The sequence below is a fragment of the Anser brachyrhynchus genome (assembly GCF_964034855.1).
Source record: "Anser brachyrhynchus genome assembly, chromosome: 1".
NCBI lineage: Eukaryota > Metazoa > Chordata > Aves > Anseriformes > Anatidae > Anser > Anser brachyrhynchus.
The window spans coordinates 53,427,167-53,433,166 of NC_137694.1; positions in this window are offsets into that span (position 1 = coordinate 53,427,167).

The following is a 6,000-nucleotide window of genomic DNA, read 5'->3' on the forward strand; positions in this document are numbered from 1 at the left end:
TGCTTGTGTTATACTTGTTTGGAAGTGGGTATTTAGCAGCAGTGGGGAATGAAGGTTTTGTTGAAGAAAAAATAGCAGGCTAATGGTAGCACAGTATGGTCCTTCTCTGGTCTGCATTCAGCCCAGCAGGAGTGCCAGAACTGCTGTGTTCACTCACTCATAACTGTGTGTTAAAATACCAGTTAAACCCTTTTTTAAGTTTTTTCTTCTATTATTATTTTCAAATGGTTTTCAGTGCATGGGGCTGTCAGCTGCATACAAACTCTTTCAGAAAACAGCTTTTTCATCCCTGTCTCTTCATATACTGAATATTTAAATTTTGTAAAGTACAGAGTGCTGTATCTTCCCAACTTGAAAAACAAGAGTTCTTTTTTCATCGCATTTGTGTGTCATCATTATAGCATTCAAATGATATTCAGCAAGCCAAAAGCAGGTTGCAAAGAAATTCATTTCTGGAACTTGAGAATGTTGTGTATTGTAGTTTTGCTCTGTTATCTCTATTTTTCTCTTATGAGCTGTCACTTGTTCAATACAATTTTAATTAAACCCCAACGCATGTGCAAAACTAAAATACTTGATAAAGGACAGAGGGCTCTGCCATTTGTAGGCTCAGTCCCCAAGAAATTGCAACGCTCCTTGCAAATACTAATTACTTTGCAGTTGCTAGTAGTTGTTTATTTATTAATAATGAGAAGGTTTCTTAGTTGTGTGTCCCTGTAGTATTCTGGAAGCTGTCATGCTTCCAATCTAATATGCTGTTCCATGTTTTTATAGTTTATAAACATTGTTGTTTATGTATAAGGAGAAAATAAGAATAACTATTATCATGGCATTTGCTTCACAATCATTTCCATTCACTGTTATTCCAAAATATCTGAAAAGACATTCATGGCTGTATTTGTCACTTTCTTATTTAAAACAGTTACCTTCTTCTCATTTTATGGTCTCTCTCAATCTTTCAGACTTTGTTTTCAGAAATATTTTACATGCACCTGAGTGTCTTAAATTTCCTCTTAGAAATTTTAAGATTCTGGCACATCATTTAAAAGTATACTTATTAATTTAAATTGTAGTTATAGTGAAACAATGTCAGAACAAAACAACAACTCTCTCACTAATATTGATAGAAAATGTGTTTTGAACTCTTTATTTAAAAAAGAACAATCTAAGAGAGGAGGGACCTAGAAGCATTAGTGCCTGTCATACACATTCTAAATCCTTAATTGACCTATTAATCAATAAGCCATTTTCTCCTCTGATAAATATTGTGGGTGACAAATAACTGGAAGCTACAGCACTCCAAACCAAGGAAGAAAGCACTTATCCTAGAGAGTACCTACAGTGTGCATAATGTGTTATGGAATACTTAAAGCACTGGGAGAAAGTGTAAAACCATTCAGATGCACAGAAGATGTAGCATTTTCTTGGAACTGAGCACACAGTGAATCAACAATTAATTTTGATAATGGAATAGAGTATCTGTAAAATTCTGCAGGGAATTAATAAATATGAAGTACTTCCAAGAGACAATGTTTTCCTGCTGATTTATATACTCAAGCTTTGAAGAATTATTAGGTCCAATAGTATCAGTTGGTATTACTTTACTTCTAATAAATAAAATTGCTGATTGTGGCACAGAAATATTAGAAAGTAGGACCTGCAATTAATGGATTGACTACTACAAGTGGTGGCTGTCAGCCAGTCAAAACACATATGTTGGGTTATTATTTAATACAATAACCTAAGGCAGAACTCCAGTGGAAATCATAATGCATATTGCCTAATTAAAGAATATCAAAGAGTATCATCATGGAGACAATGACTCAATGTTAGGACAATAAATGTTCTCTTACCGTTAACATTCCTTAACTTCTGAGCACTTCACTTTGCAGGATTAACATTGCAGTAGCAACATTTTCAAGACGGAATATCTTGGCGAGGCTTGAATGAAAATTACTGTACGTGATGAGAGTAGTGAGCCTATAACCAACGGCAGTGCTGCAGGAGCTGTGAGATCCGCCTGAACAAGGCTGTGCTCTAAAACAGACAGCTGCACCTTCCCCAACCCAGCACTTCAAGACTGGAGAATGCCATGATACAGTAGTGCTTGTATATCTTTTAACTTTTAATTTCTTTGGTTGCTAAGTTTGCTATCCTTACAAATTCAATGCCCTGTATTTTTTGTCATTCTGCTGAGCTTAGTGATTTTGTATGGCAATCATTTCACCATTATTTTCTTCCCCATGACTGAGACTAATCCCTGGGATTCTAAAACATTTCTGTTTTGTTTATAACTTTCTCTGAAAAAAAAAAAAAAAATTACTAGTCAATCCTTTGGTGATTTCACATACCACTTAAGAGATCTGAACCAAGCAACCTCCCTCTGCAAGGCACAGGGGGCTTAAAGTATCTTGAGGTTTGAAGGTGTGCAGTTCAGAAGTACACTTTCACAAGGGGAGGTGTCAAAGGCAAATGCTCCACACAAGTTCCAGTGCAGTGTCTGTCGTGCTTTGCTATTAGTTAGTAAAACTTTTAAATGGACTTTTTTTCAAATTATACATTATTAAACCTGATAGAAAACTATGTCTGATTAATAAAAATGTAAATTAAATTAAGGGATACTAGGACTAGAAATTTAAGATTTTTCTAATGTAAATGTTTTTTTACCTCATTGTAGTCCAAACAGTGCTTGTCATTCTGCTACCACAAATATCTACAGTAGTGAGATAAATATAGAAGATAGAGAAAACTGATCTTTCCTTTTATGTTTTCATCTTGTATCCTCATAGGTCAAGCTTCTCAGTGAAGACATTTAAAACTTGTAGTTATGAAAAAGTGTTAATTCCACCTCTAAAAATATTAGTTTTAAGCAATTAGTTTCGCGTTTTGATTTTCTACCAAATTCTTCATTTCATTTTGACCATAAAGTTCTCATATTTGAAGAAATGTCTTCTAAAATAATAATCTCCAATAGCAATTATGTAATGGAAATTATCTATGGAAATTTTTTTATATAGGAAGGAAAGACTACTCAGGTTTTCTTTCAGTTAATGAATCATGAAATCCCAGTCCTGAAAAAGTGCTATAAAGAAAAAATGATAGCATGTGCTGCAATATATTTTTACATTATTTTAGTTCATCTTTTAACTTCTTTTGGTACATTAGGTCTGATAAATATCTTTTCAAAGACAGGCAAGTCTAGAACAATGAGAACTAAGTGAAGGAAAAGTTGGTGGGTCCTCTAATGGGGACTTGAGTCTTATATTTCTCTCACATCCCTGTTTTAGAAGTAGCTGGAGTCTGTGGTTCTTGATGTAGTGCATGCTAACATTGTTTGTGGGCCCTGTCACTCTGAACTTGCACTGCTCAGTTCTTTCCTTCTGAAAGATTACAGGAGCTCTGAGGAATGCAAGTGGAAAAAAAATAAAAATAAAAATAAATGTTTGAGCCTTTATAATGGAAATTGTTTGGGGTTTGTAGACTTGTTTGTAAACATCTTTGTAAACTTCTCTTCTACTTATTTAATAATTCCCAACTCTACATTTCATGAAGCTATCTGAAACACATAAAGTGTATTAATAATGTGTATTATTTGAGCTGCAATGTCTAGTGTGCCAGACATTTCATAGACTATATGGCAAACATAGAGGCACCTATATATATTAAACCTGCAAAATCTTGTTATCAAAGACAGAGAAATAATACAGGTAGCTCAAAGACAGTAAAAGGTGCAATGGTACCATAAAACATAAAAGCTAAAGAACACATACAAATATGTTTGTCAAACACAGATTTATTTTTTTTCTTGTTAGAATACACTGCCTGATACCCTAGCAGTGAGCTAGTTTATCCAGAGCACAAGTAATAAGAAATGGAGAAATAATTGCAATGCATAAATATGTTCTTATGCTTAGATTGTAAGAAATGATTTGCGTTTGTCACAAGTAGAAGAAAAGCCATAAATAAGTTTCAGTAGCAATATGGCATTTATTATTATTATTATTATTAATAATAATAATAATAATAATAATAATAATTGTTATTTAATCAATAGTCATTTTCTGTAATGACTGGAAGAACCTTGAAGAAAATGTATGCTGCTTTAACCTTAAACTATACATTTCTTATATGGCAGCTACCATTTTATTAGTTATTGGTTATGGTAGCTGTTTGTTTTTACTGTGGCATCCACCTTGCTTCAAAAAAACAATTAGCATATTCAATGAGAAGTGTGGCTATGAAATACATTGCTAAAATTTCCTCTTCTAGTAGGATAGTTTTTCTTTTGAGCATTTCTACCTTTCCTCTGAGACCAGTGGCCCGGTAGTGGAAACCACCACAATTTTGTGGCCTTCTGGAGCTGTAAATCAAAGTTATCTGGACAAGGATTAAAACTTGTTTGTTTTGTAGTTCAACATCTACAGGGTTTATTGCATCACTAGTAAACAAGATTTCTGCTTCAAGGTATTTTCAAGATATTTTTGTAAAGAAGCAGTGAAAAGAAACATGAACCCAGAAGAGATAAAAATGCCCAATTTCCTCTATACTGTTCACTTAAACACACTTTTAACTGTTTCAATCTCTGCAGAATAATGATGTCTTTTATTTGTCAGATATCAATGTGGATTGAAGCAACTACTGCACTGATGTTCATGAGAAGTGAAGTGTCAAAGGGTGAACAATTTGTATTGGTAGAAATGCTTTTGGTGTCCTTTAGCATGTCACTTGTTGTTGACCTACTCTGAAGCTTCCTGGGATAAAACCTGCTAAACTGGTGCCAGTCGGTGCCTCCAGTTATTCCTGAATAATGCGCTGAATGGTAAAATAGAAACACAAACAAACAAAAAACAACAACAACCCAAGCTTCGTTCCAGTTTCAGACCAGAGTCACATCAGTGTATCCCCACAAGATACAAAAGAAGACCTTGTTGTTAGGCATTGAGATGTGACTCAGAAAATGTGGGTGAAATTTCCAGTTTGGCAGATTTTGTGTGACCTTGAGAAAGACACATAATCCTAATGTATCTCAACTTCTACAACTTAGTACAGAAATTATACTGTAACTTGTTTTAAAAAAGCTTATGCAGGGATAAATTCACTGTCTTTCAAGAGCTTCTGTGCAACAATGAAGGACTGTACTGTTATATGTCATTAGGATAAGACCTCACTCTCTGAGCCGCTCTGAAATATCTTTGCCTTTGGTGGCTTCAGTGTAGGCTGAGCACGTAGAAGCTGAATGTGCAATGACGTGCAGCAAAAATGGGAAGATCAGCGAAATGTTGGAATTCAAATGTTCAGGAAAAGAAGGTGGACTTAGCTGTATCATGTGCTGAAGTTATATGTGGATCTTCAAATTCAGTTTTTAAAGATACTGGGTTCCCAGTGGCTTAGTAGACCCCAAACCATTCTTATAATCAAAACAAGTTACACATCTTAGGATAAGTGTAGAAAATGAGTTAAAAATGCACACATGCACTTTGAAGAAGGACAGAACTCATGAGGCACTCTGTGATCTCAAGGCTGAGTGCATGTGTGTGTGTGGGGGGGTTATATCCACATTGCTCAAATATATCACTCTTCTAAAAAAGGCAGTAACACCCCTTCCCATGTCATCTGGATCTAGCCATAGCTGAATACGTAACTCAAAGCCTTTTGAGTTTGCTCATTCCCCAAATACTTCTTATACACAATACATCTGCTCCATGTGCAACATAATCCAACAAAATTTTGTAGGGCCAAGGCCCTACATGTTTTTGCAGCCTTTGCTCATACCCCTCCAAAACCTAATTCTGTCTTTTGTTGCTGTGAACATAGAGAATGCATGCTGCTGCAGATGCATCTGTCATCACTTTGCATGCTCGTGATTATGTCAGAGAATATTTGATACATAGTTTTGAACACAAGTATGGATCTACCACTCTCTACAGAATGTTACCTTTTTTCTGTAGCAAACATCTTGTGGTATGACTGAGGTGAAATTTAAGGTACAGGAGCACAGTG